This window comes from Nycticebus coucang, chromosome 21 (genome assembly GCF_027406575.1).
Source record: "Nycticebus coucang isolate mNycCou1 chromosome 21, mNycCou1.pri, whole genome shotgun sequence".
Taxonomy (NCBI): domain Eukaryota; kingdom Metazoa; phylum Chordata; class Mammalia; order Primates; family Lorisidae; genus Nycticebus; species Nycticebus coucang.
The window spans coordinates 7119655-7129223 of record NC_069800.1 but is presented as its reverse complement, the minus strand read 5'-3'; positions in this window follow the sequence as shown (position 1 = coordinate 7129223).

Below are 9569 nucleotides of genomic sequence, written 5' to 3'. Positions count from 1 at the left end.
CCTTCCAGAAAGGTTGTACTAGTTTGCAGTCCCACCAGCAGTGTAAAAGTGTTCCCTTCTCTCCACATCCACGCCAGCACCTGCAGTTTTGAGATTTTGTGATGTGGGCCATTCTCACTGGGGTTAGATGCTATCTCAGGGTTGTTTTGCTTTGCAATGATCTAATATATAGAGATGATACATTTTTTCATGTGTTTGTTAGCCATTCGTCTGTCATCTTTAGAGAAGGTTCTATTCATGTCTCTTGCCCATTGATATATGGGATTGTTGGCTTTTTTCATGTGGATTAATTTGAGTTCTCTATAGATCCTAGTCATCAAGCTTTTGTCTGATTGAAAATATGCAAATATCCTTTCCCATTGTGTAGGTTGTCTCTTTGCTTTGGTTGTTGTCTCCTTAGCTGTACAGAAGCCTTTCAGTTTAATGAAGTCCCATTTGTTTATTTTTGTTGTTGTTGCAATTGCCATGGCAGTCTTCTTCATGAAGTCTTTTCCCAGACCAACATCTTCCAGTGTTTTTCCTATGCTTTCTTTGAGGATTTTTATTGTTCAGTAAGTTTCAGAAATGTGCCACCTATGCCTATACTCTTCAGTGTTCTAATTAGAAAAGGATGCTGGATTTTATCAAATGCTTTTTCTGCATCTATTGAGAGGATCATATGGTCTTTATTTTTGCCTCTGTTAATATGGTGGATAACGTTTATGGACTTGCATATATTAAACCAGCCTTGCATCTCTGGGATGAACCTATTTGATCATGATGAATGACTTTTTTGATGATAAGCTGTAATCTATTGGCTAGGATTTTGTTGAGAATTTTTGCATCTATATTCATGAGTGAGATTGGTCTGAAATTCTCCTTTTCCTGGTTTTGGTATCAGGTTGATGTTTACTTCATAGAATGTGTATATAGTAGGTATATAGTCTTCTATACCCAGAAGACCAAAAAATCACATTATAACAAATATTTGTACCAGAATGTTTATTGCGGCTCAATTCATAATTGCTAAGTCATGGAAGAAGTCCAAGTGCCCATCGAACCACGAATGGATTAATAAATTGTAGTATTTGTACACCATGGAATATTATGCAGCCTTAAAGAAAGATGGAGACTTTACCTCTTTCATGTTTACATGGATGGAGCTAGAACATATTCTTCTTAGTGAAGTATCTCAAGAATGGAAGAAAAAGTATCCAATGTACTCAGCCCTACTATGAAACTAATTTATGGCTTTCATATGAAAGCTATAACCAGTTATAACCTAAGAATACGGGGAAAGAGGAGAGAGAGGGGAGGAAGAGTGGAAGATGGGCGGAGGGAAGATAATTGGTGGGATTACACCTATGGTGCATCTTACAACGGTACATGTAAAACTTACTAAATGTAGAATATAAATGTCTTAACACAATAACTAAGAAAATGCCAGGAAGGCTATGTCAACCAGTATGATGAAAATATGTCAGATGGTATATAAAACCAGTGTATGGTGCCCTATGATTGCATTAATGTACACAGCTATGATTTAATAAAAAAATAATAATAATAGGGGAATTCATTTGTTGTGCAGGTTGAGAAATCCAAGGTCATGGGCTGTAGCTGGTGAGGGTCTTCTTGTTGGTGGGGGCTCTCTGTGCTGCTCCAGAGGGTTGTGGGCATGATAGGGTGAGGAGGCTGACTGTGCTAATGTGCTGACTCAGGTCTCTCTTCCTCTTCTCATAGGGCCACCTGTTCCCCTCCCATGGTACCCATTGAGACATTCACCTGTTAATCCATGAATGAATTTATCCATTACTGAGGGCAGAAACTTATGATTCGGTAACCTCTTAAACCCCCCTTCCGTCATACTGCCACGTTGGCTATTAAGTTTGTATATGAGTGTTGGAGGGGACATGCCAACCACAGCATTCCACCCCTGGGCCTGTAAAACTTATCCCCTTCTGACATACAAGTACATTATTTTCATTTTCATATCTACAAACCATTAAGTCCCTCCAGCACCAGTTTAAAAGTACAAAGTCCTATCTGTGAGCCTGTAAAATCCAAACCAGCTATATCCTTCCAAGATATAGTGGTGGTCCAATCATAGGGTACATGATCCCATTTAAAAGGGAGCAAGAGGGAAGAGCAAAGGGGTGACAAGGACAAGCAAGTCTGAAACCTAAGTCAGCAGACATTGGATCTAAAGCAGTGATTCTCAACCTATGGGTCACGGCCCCGTTTGGAACAAGGCAGTAATTAGGAAGGTTGAGAACCACTGGTCTAAAGAATAATCTCCTTTGACTCTATGTCCACTCTGGTGTGCAGGATGGGTCCCCAAGGACTTGGGCAGTCCTGTGCCTACGGTTTGGCTGGAATGAGTCGACCTAGCTCTCCGAGGTTGGTCTTGCACACTGGTAGCTCTTTGGTTGTGGGGTCTTGGTGGCAGTCCTGCTACCATGGTTCCACTGGGCATCACCCTAGTGGAGACTCTTGGCAGTGGTGTTGCTCTCACAGCTTCAGTAGGCATTGCCCTCATTGTGAAAATTTCCCTCTATGCCTAGTCTTTGGTCTCTGAGTTGGAAGAATGAAACCACAGACCACACAGATAACCAGTATGATAGAGTTCATTGACAGGGAAAGATTAATAGAAAGAGTGATAAGCCAGTGGGAAAAGAACCTCCAGCAGTGGAGGCGGGAATCCAATATGGAAGCCCCCTGAATTTTCAATGTAGGGGGTTTAAATGCTGCTTTTCCTATCCTGTGGGCGGGGGGGGGTTAGGGAAGTATGGCACAATTAGCCGGAGGACTATGTGCAAAAAATGATCCTGAGGCATCCAACCTTTCAGGTTTTGAATGAGGGAGCCTATTTGTGTTTTGCGAAGGAGGTCTGTAATGATACTGCTTTCTGTGTTCACCTAGGGTGAGAAAATAGGGTTCCCGGTCCTGCCCTGAGCAGCAGAGCACTGCATCACTCTAATAGGGACTCTCTGTGGCAGTTCCAATACCTACTTCCAATTGGCACAGCTTTTATGAGGATTCTTCTACTGAGACAGATCTCTGTGTGGGCATATTGGCTTTCAATGACTCTCTTAAGTTTTGAGCTCCTTTTCTTTTTTATTGCAGGTTTTGGGCAGGGCTGGATGTGAACCCACCACCTCTGGTGTATGGGGCTGGAACGCTACTCTTTGGAGTCACAGGTGCTACCCTGTCCTCCTTTTTGAAATGGTTTGTGATGTATATTTCTCTTTAATTTTCACTTTGGTACAAGTAGGGTAATACTTTAAATGAGATAACATTTATAAAATGTTTAACATTTCTGAAATACTGAAGATAGTATAATGTTTGTGATGATGATGATGATGATGATGATTGGATCAAAGTTTGAAAGATTCTTAAGTTAATAGGATATGAGTCAGGCAAAACAAAGGATGAAGTTGGAGTAAGGAAACTCCTGTTTGGAAGCTGATACCTTTTCCCTGCTGGATTGGCCACTTTTTCATCTGAAAACTAGGAATCAACCCAGGAAACTGGGATGAACTTTACCAGAACACATGAGAGAGTTCTGAAACACCTGGCTTGTGCAGAGCAGTTGGTGGTAGAGCTCAAAGACATCATCAGGCTGAAGGATGTTCAGCTACAGCAGAAAGATCAAGCCTACCAGCTACAGTTTTTTCAGTTCTTGCAGAACATATAATAAAGCCCAGATACCTGTTCATTTAGATTTTTCTCTTCACGTAGATTATTAGAGAATCTGGTCTCTGTTTCCCAAATACAGTAAAATGATGTCTACTGAACATAACTGTGGTTATATGATAGGTAAGTGATGAATAAACATTTGTCTATTGACATCCCTTGCAAAATGAAAAAAAAGCTTCCAGTAAAATAAATAAATAAATAAATAACAAACCCCAGACTGCATGCAAAGGCTGAAGTCACTCTGCTGAACAAACAGATAGAAGAACTGAAGGCACAACATCAGCCGGGGTAGCCACTCTCCCAGGTATGGTGACTGGGTGGAATGTACATTTTCTCATTCAGAAATGCCTCCCAACATAGCAGAATAGTAAAGCAGATCTCCACTAATCGCAGACATTTGAGATGGTAAATCATACATGTTGTCCTTTCCTAGTGTTCTTGGGGTCCAGCTGGACTACAGACTGCACACAGGGAGAAGAAAAATGCCACAGAAACATGGACGTGAAATGTCTCACTGTCACCCAGACTTGAAGACAAATAAAAAAAAAAAAATTACGAGAGGAAAGCAGTACTGACAGGAAGCATTTAGAGAGGAGAGGTACATCTTTTTTGGAGGTGTTTCATCATTGGTTAGAAGATTAGCTGACCTCTAAGGTGTATTCCAGCTCTGAAATCCTTCATTTCAATTACACTACAGAGAATGTTCTGTGTCCTCCATGGCTTCATGGGTTCTTGTGTGCATGAGTTAGATTACCGTGGACTCCCCAGAGGGAGGCTCTCTAGTTTTCAACTGCTACCACTAACACAGTTTAAGACTGGCGACACAGAGGGGAATAAGGGCAGCACTGCCTTTTGAGGATCAGAGCATTGACCCATAAGCATTTTCATCATCTTTCCTCTGTGGTTACAGATAATTGTGTTCAGCCAGCTATTTTGAGAAGCGGGGACTTCAGTCTTGTGGAGAGTTTGGCATATGGAGGCAGGAATATCACATGTGCACATTATTGTTATTGAGTCTAGATTTCGCCTGCATAAGAAATCTTTTTACTTTCACAATTTTCCTCTACTTTCCCCTTTGACCCAGTAGTATTCTTATTCTCAATTTGCTTTGCTCTTATGAAATAGGTTTTAATAATTTATCTAGGCCCAACACTTGGGGTCATTGGTTAGCTTTCTAGTACCCAGGTTAGTTATGTTTTGCTTTGTTTTCTTTTGGTTTTTCTGAGGGTTTATGTTTAGAGGACATTTCTTTTTCTGAATTGATAACCTTATTTAACTTTGCAAAGCATATTTTAAAAGCCCTTCTCAAATAATTTGTTCATCTTGATTCTTCTTTCCTTGCTGTTTGGTTTTTTCTCTGACAGTTCTTACCCTCACCAGCTGTGGTAACACCCACCTCTTTCCCCATGTTGGTTTGTTCCTTTATCTTCCCCAGAGTTATGTCATTAGCTTTTTTAATTGTCCATTTTCTATGGTGCTTTTTAATTTAACTTTTAGCTCTGAGACCTTAACCTAAGCAATGTGATATAGCTCATTTCCTTCTGTTAAATAAATGATTTCTAAACTGCAAGCAGTTACAGCAACACTTTAACTACGATGCACCCAACAAAGGGCCAAGTATTTTATGGGAAATGTAAGGGTTATAATTAGCCTTTTAAGCAACTGAGCCTATTTCTCCGCTGAATAAACAAGCACAATCCTTTTTATATGGTGAATAGGTTTGTAATATACCTGTGCAGTATTTATTCACATCCTCATGAATTTAAACAGGAGGTTTCCAGGGCAGAGATCAAACTTATTCTAAATAACATTGTAAAAATGATCTTTTTATAGTGAAATGATAGAGAAATTATTAACTCACACTGCTTCAGTGAGGACTAAATCTCTCTTCCTGCTTTCTTTCTTTCTCTTTGTCTTAACTGAATGCCTCTCCTCTCAACCTCCAGCCCCAACCCTAACCCTAATTCTAACCCTACCTCTATCCCTATCCTTACCCCTACTGCTAAAAAATAAAATATCAGTCTCCCCAATCTGTGGATTTCTGTTTTTACAAACCACTGGAGGAGCCTGGTATGGAGACCAGCCTGAGCAAGAGAAAGACCCCATCTCTACTAAAAATAGAAAAACTAGCTGGGTGTTATGGCACATGCCTATAGTCTCAGCTACTCAAGAGGCTGAGGCAAGAGGACTTCCTGAGCCCAAGAGTTTGAGGATGCTGTGAGCTGTGACAACACAGCACTCTACCCCATGGTGACTGAGTGAGACTTTGTCTTAAAATAAAAAATAAATAAATGAATAAATAAATAAAACATTAAAGAGGAATAGGTGAAATTAATTTTTCAAATATATCTTATTTGGCCAGGCATGATGGCTCCTGCCTGTAAGCCTAGCACTCAGGGAGGCCAGGAGGGAGGATTGCTTGATGTCAGTTTGAGAACAGCCTGAGCATAGTGAGACTCTGTCTCTACTAAAAATAGGAAAAATTACACTCAGCTCCTTAGCTTAGCTCAGCTCCTATAGCTTAGACTGGCCATATGCACCGGGGTTGGCAGGTTCAAACCTGGTCCAAGGCCTGCCAAACAACATGACAATGACAACTACAGCAAAAAAAAAAAAAAAAAAAAAAAATAGCTGGGCATTGGGACAGGTCCCTTTAGTCCCAGCTACTGGGGAGGCTGAGGCAAGAGAATTGCTTATGCCCAAGAGTTTGAGGTTGCTGTGAGCTGTGACGCCACAACAGTCTACTGAGGGCAACATAATAAGAATGTCTCAAAAAAAAAAAAAATTAGCCTGGTGTGGTGGTGTACACCTATAGTCTTAGCTACTTGGGAGGCTGAGGCAGGAGGTATGATTTAGCTGAAGAGTTTGAGGTTGCTATGAGCTATATTGAGGCCATGGCACTCTAAAAACCAAAAGAAAACCAACCAAAAAGTCTGGGGCAACAGAGTAAGACTCTGTCTCAAACAAACAAACAAACACCTTGGGAGGTCAAAGGTGGGAGGATCACTTGAGGCCAGGAGTTTGAAAACAGCCTGGACAACATAGCAAGAACTTATCTCTAAAAAAATTTCTAAAAATGTAACAGGGCATGGCAGAATGCACCTGTGGTCCCAGATGCTTGGGTGCTGAGGCAGGAAGATCACTTGAGTCTAAACATTGGAGGTTACAGTAAACTATGATGATGCCACTGCACTCTATCCTGGGCAACAGAACAAGCTCTGTTTGAAAAAAATAAAATAATAAAATAATAAAATAAAAAGACTAACCATACATCGGGGAAGATGTACAGCATCTGGAACTCTCACACATTTTTGGTGGGAATGTATAATGATACAACCACTGCTTGGATGTTTCTTAAAGAGTTAAACATGCACTATATGATCCAGGCATTGGACTCCTAGGTATTTATCCAGGCTGCACTGCTGGTGGGAATACGTTCCTTTTGTAAAGAAGTTTGGAGAACTCTCAGGGATCTAAAAGTAGACCTGCTGTTTGATCCTGCCATTCCTCTACTAGGTATATATCCAAAAGACCAAAAATCACTTTGCAACAAAGATATTTGCATCAAATTGTTCATTGCAGCTCAATTCATAATTGCCAAGTCATGGGAGAAGCCCAAGTGCCCATCGCCTCATGAATGGATTAATAAATATACCCATGGAATACCATAGTATACCATGGAATACTATGCAGCATTAAAAAAGATGGAGACTTTACCTCTTTTATGTTTGCATGGATGGAGCTGGAAAATATTCTTCTTAGTGAAGTATCTCAGCAGTGGAAGAGAAAGTATCCAATGTACTTAATACTTTTATGAAACCAATTTATAATTACTCACCCTTTCTTATAAAAGATCACAACTATAGCCCAGGATGAAGGAGAGAAGTAAGGGTGATGGAAGGGGAGGGGAGATGTTCAACAGAGGGAGAGTAAATGGTGGGACCACACCCAGGGAGCATATTGTAAGGGTACAGGTCAAATCTATCAAGTATAGAACATAAATGTCTTAACACAATAATTAAGTAAATGAGGTGAAAGCTGAATTAGTTTGATGTAACCATTCCAAATTGTATAAAAAAAACACATTGTATCCCACAAAAGCATAAATGTATTCATGATCTATGTATATACGACTTAATAAAAGGAAAAAGTATTTATCCAGGAAAAATGAAAACATTTCTATAGAAAGACTTCTCTGTGAGTGTTCCTGTTTTGATCTGAAGTGTCATATTTTATTGACAAAGTTATTCATAATATTTTCTTATCTTTTAAATGCCTATAGTGTGAAAATAAAATTTAAAAGCTGTTGGAACTCCAAGAACACTTTTAAATCTTGAAAGATGTTACTTCTAAGATTATACATTAACTCTCTTTCTTATTGTTCTTACTCTGTAAATGACTGGGAGAAACCAAAGACCAAACCTCCTGCTCTTAGAATCACTGAACTTTGTTGTGATTTAACTGCCTCTTCTTTGTCCTGAACCTAATTTAGACTAGATGGTGCAAAAGACCTTATGACTGTTACATCTTCAACGTGAAAAGTTAAATATACGTTTACCAACTCATTGACCAATCAGACCTTTTTTATTTTATTTTAATTTTTTGAGACAGAGTCTCACCATGTCACCCTGGGTAGAGTGCTGTGGCATTACAGCTCACAGCAACCTCAAACTCTTGGCTTAAGTGATTCTCTTGCCTCAGCCTTCCAAGTGGCTGGGACTACAGGTGCCTGCCACAATGCCCAGCCATTTTTTGGTTGTAGTTACCATTGTTTGGCAGGCCTGGGCTGGATTCCAATCCGCCACCTCCGGTGTATGTGGCTGGTGCTGTAACTACTGATCTACAGATGCCAAGCCCAATCAGACCATTTTGTAACTATGCATTGAGCCTTGCTTAGCAAGATGTTGAAGTTCTGTTAAGCTTCCCCAAACCTTGTCTATATAAGTGACTCCAAACTTCTACACTTTGTAACACTGAAATCTATTATTTGGAATCTGTGCTTCCTGGATGGCTGTCCTTAAGCTTTGTGCTTGCATAAACTCTAAACTTAATTGTTTTTTTCTGAGTATCTGTATTTAACATTGACAACAGCAATGTCTACTTTTTATTTCAATTAGATAATTTTTGCTTTTGAGAAAGAGAAGTGACTCAGAGCAAGCTGAGAAATGTGAAGTATGCAAAATGTATCAGGCCCAGAAAGATATGAGCATGAGACTTCAGTTATATCCCCTGTACCCATGCTTGTTGGTAATTGTTTTAAGTAATTTATTTTTTCTTTCCTACCCAGTAGTTTCCAGACTAGCTGAGAAATGTCTTAAATGATACTACAAGTTGCACAAGTGTGACCCTGACCCGCTATCTTCATGCTCCTGGAATTTTTGACACAGAGAACTTCAGTAGCTTATGTTATTTTAACAAACCAATATAAATTCTTGGTAAACAACTTAGAAAATACTCTTGTCTTTTTTTTTTTTTTTCTTTAAAAACTTATCTGTAATTACTGCTAACCAGAGCATCTATTTAGAGTAACTTCCTATGACTTCCTGGCTGCAGTCCCCAACATTGGCCCAATAAACTCTCTCTACTTATGTTAATGTTTGCCTCTGTTTCTTCCTTTAGCTCAATATTTCCTGCCTTTTGTTGTGCTAGGGGTTTATTAATTTTGTTACTCTTTCAAAATAACCAACTTTTCATTAATTTTTTCAATTGTATATCCATTTTCCATTACTCTTTATTTTTTCTTTTCCCCTTTTGAGTATAATTTGCTACTTTTTAAATAGGCTATTGGATAAGTGACTTTTAAGCTAAGTATTCATTTGAGGATTTCACGCTGTCCCCCAAGCTGGAGAGCAGTGGCATCATCATAGCTCTCAGCACCCTCAAGTTCCTGGTCC